Source organism: Aedes aegypti, chromosome 2 (assembly GCF_002204515.2).
Source record: "Aedes aegypti strain LVP_AGWG chromosome 2, AaegL5.0 Primary Assembly, whole genome shotgun sequence".
NCBI classification, from domain to species: Eukaryota; Metazoa; Arthropoda; class Insecta; order Diptera; family Culicidae; genus Aedes; species Aedes aegypti.
In genome coordinates, this window is record NC_035108.1 from 390,080,842 (window position 1) to 390,100,999 (window position 20,158).

A 20,158-nucleotide genomic window follows, 5' to 3' on the forward strand; every position below is an offset into this window, starting at 1 on the left:
TTCCTCATAGACTGCACATAGTACCATAGAAGAGGTCTTGAATGTCTTGAGATTATTTAGTCTTAAAGTAAGTCTACAGTTGGAAACCTTTCGAAGGGATATGAGATCTAGAAATTTTTTCTACATGATAAATAGACTAAACTAAACTTTCAATAGGAGTGTTTGAAAAAAAAATATAACTAAAAATATTTTTTTAGAGGATTCACTGGAATATGTCTTATTACTGTGCTACTGAATTGTCCGGTAAAACTGTTTTTCAAACCAGAATATCAACCATTTATAGTTTTGTTCAGCCAGAGTGAACTAAGAGTTTACATGGGAAATATCTGATGATTTTCTTGAATATTATATCTTGACTTGTTTATTGGACCCTGTTAGTAATTTGTACGCGGTAAAAGTTATAAAAGAGTCATTCGCGATGTACTCGCAGATGAGTAGATTTTAAAGTTAAATATCTTAATATAATGGATTTGATACTTTGTGCAGCTCAGCAGAACCACGACCAAATATAAGGACAAAAGTTAAATTCACGTTGCCTGTTGCCAAATCAATAATTGTTTAAATATTTGAATTCAACATAAAAAGTGAGGATGCAGTTCAGCATGGATTTTCTAAACGATACATCAAATAAGTATAATCGGCGTGCAGGGTGACATTGAGGATTGTACGACATTTCCCAGAAACCCATTCCCCAGAACGGAATTCCCCAGAATAGGACGTTCCCCAGAAAGCCACTCCCCAGAATGGGACATTCCCCAGAAAAAATAATGGGAAATTTTTAGATCCATAGATAAACATTTTTGTGTTTGTTTTCAACGTAAGGATTTCCGGTTTGTTGCTGGATGGAAATGTAATGAGATTCGTTTTCCTCACATATTTGGACGATTTTCTTTATACAAGCTTCAAGCATGTTTAGCTCCTGAATTCCGCTCAAATTTTCACAGTAACTTTTCATAGTCTTACTAATATTGGCCAGCCTACTGCACACAGACTACGATATTGTGTAGCTATTGAGTTTTGCTGTAAAAGAAAATTATCAAAGACAAGAAAAATTCCCTAGTCTACGGCTTTTAGCAGCTTGATCGAAAGAACACATTTTTCTAAGTATAACACGATTTTATTGCCCATTTCTTGATATTGATATGATAAATGACTAAAAAAGATTAAAATCTGTAGACTCAATAACATTCCAATGCACATAACGACAGCTCGTCCAGAATTAAAATTTGCCTAGGGGTATTGCAAGGCGCGTAAGAAATCTCAAACCCCCCTCCCCCATAATCCCTTGCGTTATTAATGGATGGCCCTTTACAAACGTATTTTAAAAATAGTTCCAGGACACGGACAGTTTTGAAACTTTGGATTCTAGTTCAATTTTTAACGTAGAATGGACAACAGACAATAAACCTAGGAAGAACAGCCAATGTTCAAAAGAAGGGAAAATATGCTATGAAAGCAAACTAACAAATGCCATCAATTTTTTTGTGAAAGAACAGCCAATTTTGAAAGAAGGAAGAAAAACTAAGAATACAATAAAAATTTTATTTTTTCTCACAGCTTAGGCCAAGTTTGCTCTTAAAACAAAGTATGACCTATATGAGAACAGTTTATGTCAAACAGTTGCAAGATTGTTCAACAGCGTTTTCCTCATAAGATTTTGGTCGGGTCTGTCCATGAACCGCGCGGTCATTTATTTTGGATTTTCAAGACCACCTACTTTCCCCTTTGTGATCTTTTGTCCATACAAATGTTTAAAAATTTGTATGGGCCGTGATTTTGTGCCAAACCCCTTTTCTCCATAGATGACCAAGTGGTATATCGACGTCCCAAAGGATGCCCAAAGAATGTCAAAGAAGTCTTCTATAATCAATTAAATTATGTTTACAAAGGCGTTGAGATCAAAAAATCAATGTTGTTCTCAGAGCATTTCTACATGAGATGTTTGTAGGCTGAATATTTTGTAAAACGAGTGAATAAAATATTTTTGCACAAAAATGAAAAACTGACACGAACTATCCAACGTAAAGTTTAAGAAGGGTTGTCAGGCAACTTTCAAAGTATCGCATCAATTTTGACTGAACAGCTAGGCAAGGGAAGTAAACATTCGCCTTTTAAACGATGTTTTAAGACTCAATTCTGATTTTATTCGCTGGAGATTCATAATAATCATTTTGACGAAATTATTTTTTAGATTAATTGAGGTCGATGTCCGGGATTAAAAGCGTTTGGGCAATTCGAAAAAAAAAAATCGATAGGTACATTTTCCACAAAAAAAAAACAACTAAATAAAACGAAATATTTTTTTCCGCTTATCAAAAGTGTATAAAAATGATTCTGGGGAATGGTTTTCTGGGGAATGTCCCATTCTGGGGAATGGATTACTGGGGAATGTCCCTTTCTGGGGAATAGAATTCTGGGGAACGTCATTCTGGGGAAAGTCGTTCTGGGGTTCGACTTTCTGGGAATTGTCCTACAACCGACATTGAGCCTAGGGGGTGACTTTGACCACCCGTTTCGATGCATTTCATGGATATTTACAAAGTAAATATCAAGGTTCTGATATTAATTTGCTACAAAAATAGTGGTCCAAAGTCACTCATAAAGCCCAATGTCACCTCATACGACGGTACATCAGGGCCACCAAGAGTTTTTTTTCAGGGCTACCAAGAGTTTGCTTATGAGTTGTTTTGAATAATATATGTTAAAAAGAATACCACTATCAAACTAAACTATGTGTAAAATTGCCCCAAAACAATTGACCATTTATAAAAATCATTTTCAAGACCATTTCCAACCAACTTAAAGTTATCCAACGTCAAAACTGCGGTCGTGTCTTGCATACAACCCCTCCAGTTTTTTTGACGTCCATTATTTCAATTGTTCTTGAATATCTTTCCGGGAAACGAGGTATTCCGGGAAATGATTTTCCGGGAAATTGGTCATTCCGGGAAATGGGGTATCCGGGAAATGATTTCCGGGAAATGTCTTTCCGGGAAATGGTATAGAACCTTGGTACGTCATTACAAGTGTCGATATATTCTTATTCAAGTTCTACATAACAAATTAAAATAAGCGTACCTATACTTAAAATATAAACTTTTAATGGTTTGACACCAAGAGTGTCGATGTTTTCTTTAGATTCTGATAAAACGCTTTTTATTGCAACTATATGATATAACTTGAAAATCCTCCCAACTAAAAGAAGCCTCGTCCTGTGATAATCATGGTGATGCAGTGGTATGCTCGCTCTAATAATAATGCATATCACAAACCAGGGACGAAAAAAATCATGCTCACTATACTCAATTCACTGACATTTATGCCACCATCAAAGTAACCGCACCACCACCAAAATGATTGCACCAATGAAGATGGCACAAAAGTAGATGATAAAACAAACAACGATGCCCGTACGTCGCTGGTGTTTTTGATTATCAGAAGCAGAAGAGTGTCAGTTTTAGAAAATTGATTATCATTGAGGTTCATACTAATTAAAAAATATGCTGCTTTACGGGTAATGAACAATCCGATGCACGGAATCGATGATGTTGACGCGTCTTTACTGTGCTTTGTGCAAAAATTACAACTTCCCGAAGCGGAATGTAAAAAAGTCAAGCTGTCCAGAATGAGTATCATTTTTTGCTTCCAATGATCATAATGCGGTTGAGTATCAGCAGGGTAAAAGGAAACTGACAATCTTGCGGCAAGCGCTTTGCCAATCTTTGTTGTGTTGTCAAGGCGAGGATAAAAACAAATAAAAATCAACGAAGATTCTACCCAGCAAGTATGAATGTAGGCGAGGGTAGATTGAGTATTTTCGTCCCTGTCACAAACATTCCTTTCTTCACCTAACGACCGTAATACGAGAATACAACAAACATGTCTATTTTTATTTTAATTTACAAAATCTTTGAATGGTTTGTCACTATAGGTGTCGACATATTTTATATTAAGTCCTAATCTATGTCAATAGATGTCTTCATTTGAGGTTACATGAAACGCATCACTTACGAAGGTAAATCCAGATTGTGTAGCTTCTGAATCCTTCTCACTAACAAAAACTCCTTCCCGTGACAACCATGAAGATGCAGAGGTATACTTGGTTTTATGTAGCAATAGATGTCGCACTAACACTCCTTCGTTTCCCCGATGACCATAAAAACGTTGCCGGCGTCATTATTGACTTTATTATGGGTTGAATTCTCGAAATTGTACGCTGAAGATGGTAAGCTACTCCCAAGCTCCGTCTGTTGGTTTCATGTGTAATTTGGATTGTTTTGGTATCACGGAGTAACAACTACGAATTGTATGGGCATCTATGCTTATGCTCATGCTCTTGATCAATTGATGCATGGTAGTGAGTTTCTTAACTCACTAAATAACGCGTTTTTCAAAGCGCTTAAAGTGGTCCATAGACTACTTGGATGAGATATTAGAATTGAAAACGCTGGAGCTAGACAACTATATTTCTATGGACCACCCTGTGTCAACTTAGAAGCAAAGATATCAGCTCTTAAGCTACATCGGTAGCTCTTAAACTACAAAACTCTTTTTTGGCTATGTTGCTTGAAATTAAATAGTCTACTTTTTTGCTGAAGCATGTACAGTCGAAGCGCGTTATAACGACATCGCAAGGGACCGTCGCAATACAGAAAAGTCGTTATAGAGAATAGTCATAACATCAAAATGTTTTTCATGGAACCGAAAAATGTAGCCATAGAGAGCTTTTGTCGTTATAACGAGCTTCGACTGTATATCATATTTTTTTAGAAATAAGAAAGTTAGCTAATACATGTTTGTGTTGGCAGAGAGCAAACAACCGAAGATTAATGAAGCTACTTCAGCCGTGATCGTTTTTTAGTATATGTCGTCTGCAGTTCTTTCGACAATTTCACTTTTGTTTTATTTTTTTCGTCAATTCCCATTTTCGTTAATGTAAAACCGTTGGTTTTGGCGGGCCGGTATGTTTGTACAAAACACATGGAATCACCCATCATTCCCCCATACACATCTATACATATGTAACATAGCCAAATAAATATACCCAGTAAACATTTTGGCTGGTATATTTTTTGCTATACATCATTCTATATGAATCAAATCACTCGTATAAAATGCATGAAAACGCTATATACACACCAAAGTGGAGGCCATATACGCACTTCCCACGACTTTTTCAGACTTTCCATGGTCAGTAATACGATGCCGCAAAATTCCGATAAAAATTAAAAAAAAAGTTTCCAGCGAGACTCGAATACCAGATCTTTGGATCCCTAACCCAGTACCATACCACTACACCACAGGCCGCTTCATGAATAAGGAGTGATTATTTGCCAATATGAAAGGAAGTTTGCTCTACAACACACACGCTTTGTTGTTCTTTGAAGCCCACCGCCAGAAGGTACCAACCTCGGGTGGTAAATTTCGCTAAGTTATTGCGATTTCATTTGATGCTAGTCTGCATTTATATATGATCTGTCAGTTTATACAACTTGACGCGATTCTAGATCATACTATTTATGGCATGGTTTGTTGTCAACAAAGTTTGTCGACAATGAATCGTAGTGGAGAATTATATACAATTTGTGTTGGCATTTATTCGTTTTGATTTGGCATATTGTGCGATTCTGATTTTTGACGTATGAATATGAGATTTTTGGCACACATTCTTATACGATACGTGGTTCACTGGGTAGTTATTCTTGCCTCCGCCATGGCAGGACGGCTGGACGATCAACTTTTTTTTTATTCCCGAAATCATAGAAAATCACAACGTAGGGTAAATCGCCAAATGTTGAACGGTTAAGATAGACGTTTTTATGCTATTTGATTTTAATGGAAATTCTGATAGAAATGTTGCTAAAAAAAAGCATTCAATACTGTAGGCGATTGTTTAACATTATTCCTGTTACATTTTTTGGCACTTTAATGTCCATTTTGAAATAAAAAAAATATATATTTAGAAAGATAGTTCTATACCCAATTGTTGAACGCATACACAACCCATCTTATCCTAATGTTGAACGATTGTCGCCAAATGTTGACCGCTTTACTCCCGCATTCATTCAACTTGCAAGTTCGCGCTCCTCGTCGGTTGTGAGGACAGGGTAAGGTCCGCGAAGCACTTTCCCTGACTACTCTGGGCTGAGACGGAAGTGAATCGTCCCCTTCGGCACTCCATAGACTTTAGCGGCTTCTCCTAATGTACATTACCTTCGACATTACAGCATCAATCGCGAGATTGAGGTTATACTCCGGATAAAGCGGCAGCCGATGCGTAATTTCAATCATGATGTAAACAAACAAACGGTGATGGCATTGATGCCATAGTGAAGATAGTGAAATTCGAAAAAGACTCAGGATATAGCCAAGGATGCAATTAATTATACTTTACTGAATTGCGTTTTTCATCATTGAAACAAACACAATTATAGGCAGGCATGGGAAAAGTCATTCATTCACGTTCTTCTTTATGAATCCGTTCAGTGTGTTGTCAGGCTCCAACTGTTCATTCGCAGTCACATGATTCCTCTCCCAATGGAACACTACGACTCTAAATACAAATGAACTACCCAAAGAATGAGCACAGCGAATGACTAACGCAAAAGGAAATGAATCAAAGCGAACGAAGTTCGCGTGTTTGTTTTGGATCGCAGGATTGTCGCTCAAACATTCACAAGTGATTCAATTCATGGTTCGCATCTGAATGCGAAATTGCATTCATTCTTTCGATCCATAGCATTGACTTTTGATTCCACAAGTTGTGCAGCTGATGATGCTTTACATACATAGGTAGTAGAGATGGTCGGGTTCGGGTTTGAAAATTTTATTTTGTTCAGTTTTGGGAGCGGGTCGAATTTGAAAGGCTAAAACATAAATATCGGGTAGGGTAGAAGCACCGGTTTTGGCCATACGCCAGTTGTAGCCATAGTGGATTATACGCACTTTTACATTGCCAATCAGCATGAAACCTTCTGTGTTCAGTAGATCACATTCACATGATAGATATACATTCATTTACTCGTCCGAATTGATTCAAAACATACGAAAAACAATACGTTTTCCTTATAATTTCAACTCCCATACACCTAGTTTGGCCAGGCTACTCCTAATCTGGGCACTCTCATGAGAAATCAATGTGGTTGGCCAATTTAGGAACCGAAACTAAATCTGTGGCCGAAACTGGTTCTGGCGACCTATATTGACCAACGAGATTTTCAAAGCGAAAAAATGGTTTCAGTTCAGTTCCGATATTTTACCTACATAATACGGATTGAAAGCTTGCATTTGACATATTTGTAGTACAAATAGGGCTTCGCATATAATTTTCATTGCCATTTTCTCTTAGGCTGGCCAAAACCGGTGCTTTTACCCTAATAGTCGATTTCGGGCCTGAAATATATCGGATTGGGGTCGGGTTTGGTAAGCATTAAAAACAGATCTAAAATCGGAATGCGTCCTTATTCATCAGAAACGATGAATTGCTGTTGACCTCAAACACTTTACACATATATAAAAATTTACAGCAGAACATGCTTTTAATGTTTTTCACTTTGCAGTATGATGTTTCTAGTTTACCATTTTTTGATGGAACTGTCAGTTACGAATGCTTTATTGTTTAAGTTGATACAAACGAATGATGTAACTGTCAAGTACTGCGATGATCAATTAGTTATGTTCAAAAACATTCGTTCTGATTTCATATGAACGCTATGAAGAAGTATTACATTAATTCATGTATCTAAAAATGATTATCATTTTAAATGCAATCTATTGAGTATAAGAATAATTTTTCAAACGATCGCAAAATTTTGATTTTGTAAGAAACTTTATGGTTCTCAATAGCTTGGAAATGCCATACGAGCAGTTCATTAATTCATGTAGGAATATAAAAACGTAAAATGTACAAACCAACACTTGATAATAAAATAAAAGTAGTAAAACTAAGACCTTTGATCAATATTTCAGCAATATTATTTTGATAAAATTTTAATAGATTAACCAAATTCTACCTAAAACTATCATCATTTTTATGAAACATGACGATTCGATAGCTTTGTGATGCTCCCACCAACTTTCCACTATTTGTGAAAAATTCAAGCAATAACAAATACCTTAAACCTTGTGAATATTTTTTCGGTCTTTACTTATTATTATTTTGTTTATCATTTTATTATTGAAGTTGTTCCAACAAATTTTCATGACTAATTGTAGAACATATGTTGGTTGTTAAAAGTGCCAAAGACACAACATGTATATTGTAAATAAAACCAAAACGTGAGTGTCCGTCCCTAGAATCAAAAGTAGCCCCATCTGGCGATATTGTTCAGATGTTTAAGATTCATTAGTTACAAAAACTTATGTAATATTTGGAAAGAATGCTGATGTGTAAAGATATGATCGATGATGGTTACACACTTCCATATCGTGACTGCATTTAAAATCCGGAATCAACGAATCGCGTAAATCATTTTCTTTGCGTTAAAACTAACGCTCGGCATCAGAGGCGCGTCCACGTTCGCGAGCATGGGTAGGACAAATGTTGGCAAATATTTTTGCACAGTGAGGCAAGGGAAAATTTAACCCTGGACTGGAAATTTAAAGTTACTATATTTGAGGGGCTCAAACGCAAAGGGCGTAAGTGACATTTTGATCGGTTTTGAGTAGAGTTGAAAAAATTGTACTGTTTCCAAACGTTCTAACGATATTTTCAGGTTTTTTTTTCGGTCAACAAACAAAAAACAACATGATTTATAGAAACAAAACCTAATAATAACTAGAAGATATGAGTTTAATTCTTCATAGCATCAGAGCAGGCGTACATCTAAGATCAAATACATTTTTTAGAATTCCCAGTGACATTACGACAAGCATTACTGCATGTGTTTTCTCTATGAATTTAATCAGAAATTTATTCATGTATTGGCCCAAATGTTTAGACATTACTTCTGAAATTTCTATAGGTATTCATTCAGTGATCATTTTCCAATGATTTTCTCTCCGAATTTTCCTAGGGAATTTTTCCAAGAATTTTATTATCTCAGGAATTCAGCATTGATTTATCCAAAGTGAACCGCAGAAATGGAAATTCTCCAAAGATTATTTCAGAAATATTCTGAATTTCTCAAAATTTTCTTTGAGAAGATTTTATCCGTCGATTTCCCTGGGACATCCCAAATATTTCCTGTCAAAACAGCTTTAAAAAAAATCAATCAATAATTTCTAGTGAAATCCTTATTTTTTTTGCAGTATTTAAATAAGATTGCAACAAGGGATTTCTCTAAAGGTATTTTCAGCAATTCACCTAATATTTCTAAAGAAAATTCCTCCAATATTTTTTTGAGATTTACTCAAGTAAAAGGAACACAAGAAATGACAAGAAAATTAATCGCTAATCTCGATGAGTGGAAAATTTGCTTCCAAATTCAAGAAAATCACATATTTTATCGCTGTATGCAGTTTAGAAGACATGTCATTTCAAATAGGCTTTTTCTTAACTTTTCTTGAACGGAACAGCATACTTGGCTTAAGTCTTGAAAGTTTTTTTTTCAGGAATTCTTCCAGGAATGTCTCCATGGAAATGCCTAAGATTTTTGTCAAAACTGAGTCCAAGTCTCTAAAAAGAAACCTAAGTCCTTTGGCATTATTCATTGGATTAAGTTTTGCTATCATTCATTAAAAATATGAATATCCTATATATTTAATATACAGGGTGTTTGGTTCCATGTTTTTAATAATTTGAGGGTAGATAGGTCTCCATGAGATATGAAAAAGTGCCCATGGAACATAGGGTCGCATATCACTGCTAAGTGAGTTATTCACGATTTTAAGATTTTCAACTTGTTCATCTTTGGAACCTCATATCTAATTAACTATGCGTCATACATTAAATCTCAGCGCATGAATCGAAAGCTTATGATCTAATCTATCTTAGTTTCTTGGACGTGATTTTTGTAGAAAATGATTCAAAGGCTCAAATTACGAAAAGTTTGCAAAAAGTGACGAAAAAATCAGCATTTTTCGGCGTATTTTTATGAATTTTATTAAAATTATCGTAATTAATGTTAAAAAAGTTCTTCTACAAAATATGCATTAACTTGTTAGCTACCAAAGTGTCTTTGAGAGCAAAAGTGTATCTCTTGTAGATTCGTCACAATATCATGTTGAAAGTTGTGCTTCAAAGAGCAAAAGAATCAAAAAAAATATCGGCTGATAACTCTATTCGTTCGTCCGTTCGTGTGTTGATGCCTCCGCGTGTGGTGAAGTGCTCGGAAACGACAGATGTCGGTCGTGCCGAAGCGAAGGGGAAATTAAATCGCTTCGCAACATGCGCCATTTTTTTCTTCTCTTTGCGGCGTTTGGTTTGCAAACAGTCGCATAAATAGATTTAGTGCGGTCGCCGCACGACCACCGCAGTAGCGAAAGTGTGTTCATAAAGACTGATCCTTTTAAATTCCTCGCACTAGTAGCTGAGCTACGGTGCAGAGCAGATGGGGGGTGCGCTTGCGCGTGTAGCGAGGACTCAATTTATGCATTTCTCGCCTATGACGTGGAACTTTTGATGCATTTTGAAGGGTTTTAGGTCGTCTATTAATTACATAGAGGTGGACAAGGGAGAGTAGAATTTATGACGTGCCATTCACGCCGTTGTAAAAGTACAACACTACCAAGTAAACCTGGCCCGTGATACACAGCACGAGCGAGGTGAATTTTTAGGTTCAATAAAGTAATTTAGGTATCGCACTAATGCTCAGCGTGAACTGTTGGAGCAGCAGGATGAAATATCTCACAAAATTAGTGACCGTCTATCCTATAACATCTTGGTTTTCTGTATAAGGTTGCTTACAAATTATGTTCAATAGATCAATAATCTCTCAGTTAACTATTTTTATAAAATCAAATAATAGACCTACATGTAATATTTCATATAATTTGCAGTGTCGTATCCAGAAAATTTCTCAGGGGAGACGAACGACGCAAAAACGTGGATGTTTTTACAAAAATTGGGATGGCTTAAGACGGTTCAACCACATCATTTTGTTTTTCTTTTATCCAGCAAAATAATAGAAAAACTGCATAAAATTAAGAATTTCTTTTGAAATTGAGACTTTGGCAGTTTAATAGGTTCTTTGTGCAGTCACAACAATTAAAAGTCACAATTTGTAGATCAGTACTTTTCTTAAAAAAAGCCTTAAGCCTTGCAATGTTTGTAATACGAAATCAAATATTTTGAAAAAAAAATCAAATAATTCATCAAATTCCAACATTTTTACTTCATTATTGAAACAATTCATGATAGATTGAACGAAAACGACACAATTTCATCAAGCAGGTTGATGCGGTTCTTGTACAAGAATAATAAAATATAAATAAACCTTTTGTTATGCTCTAAATCAAATAGTAATAAGATCAGTATCCAAATATTTGTAGCTCAAAATTTCTTTTTTTTTCTCTCTCTCTGTTCAGTTACTGAGTCTTATTTTTTTAAATTTGAATTAAAAACCAACAAAAGTGTTAATTTTGAACGATAACATTTGAAATATGAAACTAGTTTCATGTTATTTAAAGCTCCCACAGCAATTTACGGATGCTAATGGTCGTCACTATGGCAAGCCTGTAAAATTTCGTGAAGAGAAATATCCTTCATCATTTTAGTAACAGAACCTCCGAATTGTCAACCCTCCAGGAGGGCGAAAATTTAAACACGACACGTAGCAAAAAAATTTTTGGGATGAACAATATTTCATTAATAGTATGTCTCACTATCAAGAACTTTGGTGATCACTAAAGCCTCTCACTAATTTGAATTTCAAATCCAAATGTTTAATTTTAAAAATAAAATTCAATTCACATTTTCCAAACTGAATAAGCCAAACATGCTTTTAAGAGCATTTTTCGTATTTCAAGTAGTTTCACACCAAAAACTTACTCCAAAATCCACTAAGGTGGAGAGGGAGGGAGGGTTGACCCTCAAACACACCCCCTCCCACTGATCACTTGTTTTTGTTTTGTTGACAATATGATCTTAATTTTCTTTCTGGTGTTATGTCCCAACTGAGACAGAGCCCTGGGCAAAGGCATATACATTTTCAATATTTTATATGGGACAAAGTCCACGAGACCCCTCCCAGCTCTGAAATTCTTTGGAAATGAGCATGTAGCTTAAGGACAGCCATAAAAGCACTGCAATATTAAATAAATGAAAAAAACTCTAGTGGAATTAAATGGTATAGTACTACATTCGGGTTTTCTTTTATTTATAGGTATTCCACTAAACAGCTCGAAGATTTATTACACAATATTCTTAATTTTTCTCATGATCTCAATTAAATGCTTTTTACACAAAACAAAAGCATGATTACTGCATCCAGATGAAAATATTAATTTAGAAAATTTTTAAGAATCTATCCTGCAATTTCCAAGTTGTTCCAAGAATTTCTCCACAAATTCCTTCAGGAATTCTTTCAGTTAATGTTCTCAGGAATTTCCCAGGAATACCTTCAGACTGAGACCACTTGAGGAATCCTTTGTCGGCCAATACCAGGCTGGTTTTTGGGAGGGCCGATCCGACAACGAATCAGATATTACCAGATACATCTTGCAAATGAACTTAGATAAATTCTTGGAGTATAACTAGCAGACTCACCATCTGTTTGGATTGGAGACGAGGTGTCAATGTCGTGTGTGAATTTAGATGGAAGCAAGGAGACGCACTTTGGAATTCACTGTTCAACATTGCACTCCAGGGTGATATTAGGAGATCAGGCGAGCAAAGAAATGACACTATCATGACACGGTCACATCTTCTTCTTCTTCTTCTTCTTCTTGACATTACGTCCTCACTGGGACAGAGCCTGATTCTCAGCTTAGTGTTCTTATGAGCACTACCATAGTAGTTAACTGAGAGCTTTCTTTGCCAAAATTGCCATTTTCGCATTCGTATATCGGGTAGCAGGTACGATGATACTTTATGCGCAGGGAAGTCAAGGAAATTTATATTACGAAAAGATGCTGGACCAACCGGGAATCGAACCGAGACACCTTCCTTGGTCTTGTGGACGATATCGGCCTTATTTAATTCGATCGCAGGTCAGTGGAGGAGGTTTTCGAGGCTCTGAAGAATCTGTATTATTAGGGATTACCCCTGATACTCCTTCAAGAATTATTTTATGAATTTCTCCAGGATTTTCTCCAGAAATTGTTTGGTAAATTCTGGCAAATTTTTTTTTCAGGGATTTCCTATGAGATACATCAAAGGATTCCTCTAGGAACTCCTCTAAAATTTCTTCGGGGATTTCGCGGATTACACCTAGCACTCCTTCTCTTAGGAATTCAACTAGGGATTTGTTCAGAATTTCCTCCAAAGATTTTAACAGGAATTCTTCCAAAGATTCTATCAGGAATACCTCTTTGAATGTCTCCAGAAATATTTACATATTGTTTTTTCTTTATTAACGTGAATATTAACACATATGGCTAGTTCTTCACTCATAAAGAAAAATATTTACAAGGATTTTTCGTAAAATAATTCCAGAGCTCCCTCCAGGAATTCCTTAAATTACATTCCTTCAGCATTTTCTCCAGAAATACCACCAAGAATACCTCCAAGAGTTTCTCTAAGGATTCCCTTAAAATACGTCCAAGGTTTCCTCCACAAACTACACAAGAAATAACTTTAAAACTCTACTAAGAATAGCTCCAGGGATTCTTTAGGATTAACTTCATGGTTTCTTACAGGAATACCTTCAGGTAGAGGAATATCTTTCAGGATTCGTCCATAAATTACTGCTAAGATTCCACTAGCAATAGCTTCTTAGATTCCTCCTGAAATTTGACCTCCTGGATAAACTTCAGGATATTTTTATCAATTTCTCCGTGGATTTGTATAGGAGCTGTCTAGTAACCTCCTGTAACTCCTCCGGTGATTCTTTCGGAGATTCCTGCAGAATTTTTTTCAGAAATACTTTCATTTTTTCCTCCAGGAATATCTCCAATTAATTGTTAGGAAAACCATCAGGGTTTTCTCTAGCAATCAATAACATATCCATAGATTTTTTTCAAGAGTACCACTAGGGTTTTCTCTAGGAATACCTCCAGGGATTCCGTCAGTTATAATCCCATGAAATACTGGAAAATGTTCAAAGATTTCTTCAGAAATATCCTACCTTTATGAATATCTCAAAAGATTGCTCCAAGTAAACTATGAAGATTTCCTTCAGGGAGTCTTTCTGGAATTCTGTTTAAACTTTTCTTCGGTGACTCCTGCAGGCATTCCTCTAAAGAGTTCCTCCAAGAATTCCTTTAGGGTTTCATCCAACGATTTCCTTAGGAATCTCTTCAAGGATTCCATCCGGAGCTTCTCCATTGGTTTCTTCAGGAATTCTTCCAGAGTTTCTCCCTGTTTTTAAGAATAACGATTTGGATTTTCTCTTGGAACTTCAAAGATGCCTTCAGGAGTCCTTCTTAGAATAATTTCAGGATATTTTTCATGATCTTTTCAAGAATTCTTATCGAGCTCCTGGAATAGTTCAACGAAAAACTGCTAGAGGAGTTTCCGGGTATAATTGAAGAAAACCTTAGAAATTCTATCGAAGGAATGTTTGGTGGTATATTTGGAAGAACCTTTGAAAATATCCATGGAGACACTGCTGGAAGATTTTTTGGAATGATTCCTGAAGGGGTCACTGTAGAAATCTCCATTAGAATTCTTGGAAAGATCATGAAAAGTATCCTGAAATTATTCTAAGAAGGACTCCTGAAGGCATCCTTGAAGTTCCAAGAGGAAATCCAAGAAATTATTCTTAAAAACAGAGAGAAACTCTGGAAGAATTCCTGGAGAAACCAATGAAGAAGCTCCGGAAGGAATCATCGGAGAGATTCCTAAGGAAATTGTTGGATGAAACCCTAAAGGAATTCTTGGAGGAACTTCTTACAGCAGTGTTTCCCAAACTTTATTAACTTCCGCCCCCTTTAGGCTAATATTTTTTTGGAATCGCCAATTTAATTTATGAAACACATATGTATGCCAAAAAATGTCTTCGATTTGCATATCCCTTAATACCTTAATATTGTCGGTTATCGGACAATGATTAAAACCGATTAACTGAACAGTATTTTATACAGTCGACTATCCAAATCTCGATATCTCACCCTATGTCGATGAATCCTTCGGTCCTTTTATTCTGCATATAATTATCCTCTCCATGTGTCGATATCTTCGTCGATGGGGGGGTACCATAGCTGCATATTTGTCACATTCGACATTTTTGAAAATTTCAAGTTTGTACCGGAGAGAGTTATCAAATGACAAATACTTTCGATCAACTTACCGAAATCTATGAGATTGTTCTAGAAAATTAGAAAAAAAAATGCATAGTTGTTTTGTCACATTGGCAATTGTAACCGCATTACAGTCACATTGAGATTATACATGAGCCTCATAATGTAGTAGCAACAAAATTTCTATCAGAATTATTTTTGACTACTCTTCCTATATGCAACATGAGTTGTACAAAATTTCAGCCTCAAATAAGCACTTATGGATTCATAGTGATTTTTTGAAATTTTAGTTTTCTCCAATACTGCAATGAAATGCAAACTTGGTATATCATTTACTAAATGCCTACTTTTGTCGAATGTTACAAATATGCAGATATGGGTAGTTTAGTCTTGTAGTTTTTTCATTCCTGATTTACTTTCCGTACGTCGCTATGCCCATTATCAAAGGATACTAGTTCAAATTTTCGTGATTCAAAATAATATAGGTGCATAAGATGACGTCTGCTTGTTTATTATTTTGCCTATTTTCCTTCGCATTTCAACGCAATCAACGCATGCTTCGTTAACTGTTTAAGGTTAACGTCAACGAATTAACGAAACGACGTTAATCGTTGATTAACGTTAACAACTCTGTTTTGTACGCATATTTATTGATCTACAGCAAATTGTTAATGATTTTCTTCGAATATTTCGATAGGTAATCTCAGAATAACATATTATGAAAACAGTATGTGAAAAATAGAATCCACTACATTACAGCAGTGTTGCCGAATTTGATGATTGTCAATGTACTTTGAATGGTCTTCTAAGAATGAAGCAATTGTGTTTCTATTGTGCTTTAAATGTGACATTGGGACTTAATAAGTAACTCTGTGAAGGCGTAAGTTATTTTTCATATTAATACTATATTAGCACTTCCGTCAGGACGTAATTTAAACCAAAAAAATCTAATCATATCAGTTCCTTTCAAATTTAAAATATTTTTCTCTAAAAAATATAGGGGAAAAATGATTTTATGATATCTGTAAAATTGTTGCTCCAAAAGTAATTCGATTTTTACCATCAGGCTTCTGATTGATGATGTTTTCTAAGAACAAGCCTTTTATGAAAATAAAAAATATAAATTGTCGAATTTTTCAGCCAATTTTTAACAATCATTGGTTTTGATAACCTCCAAAAATCGACCGTTCTAATCGTTGTTTCATATTCGTGTGAAATTTAATTATTTTGGAGATTTTTTTTATTATCACAACATTGTAAAATACTAGTCGAACGATGTACAGAAACCCGATTGAAATTTCATTAATAAATTAAAAAGTTACAGCATGCACAAAGTGTCCATTTTATAAAATGAACAGTCCTTAATTTCAAAGTTCCATACAAAAAAGTTCCTGGTATTTAATATTGAACATTTGGAACAATTTCTTAAAATTCTCAGATAAATGTTTTGAACTTTCAAAACATGTTATCTGTGTTCTCAATGATATCAGTGATTTATCTTTTCGATTCAGAGAAAATCTCAAATACCGATCATTCACATGATATGGAAAAAATGAATGCATATTACAAACATTTTGTTTTTGACAATCATTCAGTATTTTCTATCATAATTTTAAACGGAACATGCTTAAAGTTCTAAGCAGTCTAAGATAAAGGAAATCATGAAAATGGTTTAGTTTAGAATTGATTCTCCTTCAGATGCATTAGTAATAGTTTCTTGTTGTATAGTTGTACTTGAGTGTGTTCTTCAAAGGTTATAAGTAATTATTTTCAACTGCTCCCATGTCAGCATTTCTAGATTTTCGCTCCCCAATTTCTGTTTTACAAATTTTCGCCCCCTTGGACCTGAAAATCGAATTCGCCCACTTTAGGAATCACTGCTTTAGAGGATTCATCGGGTTATAACTGACGGAATCCTAGAGAAAACCCTAGTGTTACTCTAGAAAAAAATCAATGGATATATTCTTGATTGCTAGAGAAAACTCTGACGGTATTCCTAACAATTCATCGGAGATATTCCAGTGAGCAGTAATTTATGGACGAATCCTGAAAGATATTCCTCTACCTGAAGGTATTCCTGGAAGAAACCATGAAGTTAATCTTAAAGAATCCCTGGAGCTATTCTTAGTAGAATTTTAAAGTTATTTCTTGTGTAGATCGTGGAGGAAACCTTGGACGTATTTTTAGAGGAATCCTCAGAGAAACTCTTGGAGGTATTCTTGGTGGTATTTCTGGAGAAAATGCTGAAGGAATGTAATTTAAGGAATTCCTGGAGGGAGCTCTGGAAGTATTTTACGAGAAATCCTTGTAAATATTTCTGGAGGCATTCAAAGAGGTATTCCTGATAGAATCTTTGGAAGAATTCCTGTTAAAATCTTTGGAGGAAATTCTGAACAAATCCCTAGTTGAATTCCTAAGAGAAGGAGTGCTAGGTGTAATCCGCGAAATCCCCGAAGAAATTTTAGAGGAGTTCCTAGAGGAATCCTTTGATGTATCTCATAGAAATCCCTGAAAAAAAAAAATTGCCAGAATTTACCAAACAATTTCTGGAGAAAATCCTGGAGAAATTCATAAAATAATTCTTGAAGGAGTATCAGGGGTAATCCCTAAAAATACAGATTCTTCAGAGCCTCGAAAACCTCCTCCACTGACCTGCGATCGAATTAAATAAGGCCGATATCGTCCACAAGACCAAGGACCATATCTGACCGTAGTAAGCCATGCTGAAGGGGTCTCGGTTCGATTCCCGGTTGGTCCAGCATCTTTTCGTAATATAAATTTCCTTGACTTCCCTGCGCATAAAGTATCATCGTACCTGCTACCCGATATACGAATGCGAAAATGGCAATTTTGGCAAAGAAAGCTCTCAGTTAACTACTATGGTAGTGCTCATAAGAACACTAAGCTGAGAATCAGGCTCTGTCCCAGTGAGGACGTAATGTCAAGAAGAAGAAGAAGAAGAAGAAGATGTGACCGTGTCATGATAGTGTCATTTCTTTGCTCGCCTGATCTCCTAATATCACCCTGGAGTGCAATGTTGAACAGTGAATTCCAAAGTGCGTCTCCTTGCTTCCATCTAAATTCACACACGACATTGACACCTCGTCTCCAATCCAAACAGATGGTGAGTCTGCTAGTTATACTCCAAGAATTTATCTAAGTTCATTTGCAAGATGTATCTGGTAATATCTGATTCGTTGTCGGATCGGCCCTCCCAAAAACCAGCCTGGTATTGGCCGACAAAGGATTCCTCAAGTGGTCTCAGTCTGAAGGTATTCCTGGGAAATTCCTGAGAACATTAACTGAAAGAATTCCTGAAGGAATTTGTGGAGAAATTCTTGGAACAACTTGGAAATTGCAGGATAGATTCTTAAAAATTTTCTAAATTAATATTTTCATCTGGATGCAGTAATCATGCTTTTGTTTTGTGTAAAAAGCATTTAATTGAGATCATGAGAAAAATTAAGAATATTGTGTAATAAATCTTCGAGCTGTTTAGTGGAATACCTATAAATAAAAGAAAACCCGAATGTAGTACTATACCATTTAATTCCACTAGAGTTTTTTTCATTTATTTAATATTGCAGTGCTTTTATGGCTGTCCTTAAGCTACATGCTCATTTCCAAAGAATTTCAGAGCTGGGAGGGGTCTCGTGGACTTTGTCCCATATAAAATATTGAAAATGTATATGCCTTTGCCCAGGGCTCTGTCTCAGTTGGGACATAACACCAGAAAGAAAATTAAGATCATATTGTCAACAAAACAAAAACAAGTGATCAGTGGGAGGGGGTGTGTTTGAGGGTCAACCCTCCCTCCCTCTCCACCTTAGTGGATTTTGGAGTAAGTTTTTGGTGTGAAACTACTTGAAATACGAAAAATGCTCTTAAAAGCATGTTTGGCTTATTCAGTTTGGAAAATGTGAATTGAATTTTATTTTTAAAATTAAACATTTGGATTTGAAATTCAAATTAGTGAGAGGCTTTAGTGATCACCAAAGTTCTTGATAGTGAGACATACTATTAATGAAATATTGTTCATCCCAAAAATTTTTTTGCTACGTGTCGTGTTTACATTTTCGCCCTCCTGGAGGGTTGACAATTCGGAGGTTCTGTTACTAAAATGATGAAGGATATTTCTCTTCACGAAATTTTACAGGCTTGCCATAGTGACGACCATTAGCATCCGTAAATTGCTGTGGGAGCTTTAAATAACATGAAACTAGTTTCATATTTCAAATGTTATCGTTCAAAATTAACACTTTTGTTGGTTTTTAATTCAAATTTAAAAAAATAAGACTCAGTAACTGAACAGAGAGAGAGAAAAAAAAAAAGAAATTTTGAGCTACAAATATTTGGATACTGATCTTATTACTATTTGATTTAGAGCATAACAAAAGGTTTATTTATATTTTATTATTCTTGTACTAGAACCGCATCAACCTTCTTGATGAAATTGTGTCGTTTTCGTTCGATCTATCATGAATTGTTTCAATAATGAAGTAAAAATGTTGGAATTTGATGAATTATTTGTTTTTTTTTTTCAAAATATTTGATTTCGTATTACAAACATTGCAAGGCTTAAGGCTTTTTTTAAGAAAAGTACTGATCTACAAATTGTGACTTTTAATTGTTGTGACTGCACAAAGAACCTATTAAACTGCCAAAGTCTCAATTTCAAAAGAAATTCTTAATTTTATGCAGTTTTTCTATTGTTTTGCTGGATAAAAGAAAAACAAAATGATGTGGTTGAACCGTCTTAAGCCATCCCAATTTTTGTAAAAATATCCACGTTTTTGCGTCGTTCGTCTCCCCTGAGCAATTTTCTGGATACGACACTGCAAATTATATGAAATATTACATGTAGGTCTATTATTTGATT

The 20,158-nt window shown here is 35.4% G+C and overlaps 1 protein-coding gene across 1 annotated transcript in view; it reads right to left on the reverse strand.

The window, feature by feature from the left end:
* Positions 1-20,158, reverse strand: part of LOC5572804 (tubulin polyglutamylase TTLL4) — a 144,747-nt gene that overhangs the window by 87,275 nt on the left and 37,314 nt on the right. The gene's annotated exons all lie outside the window — the stretch shown is intronic.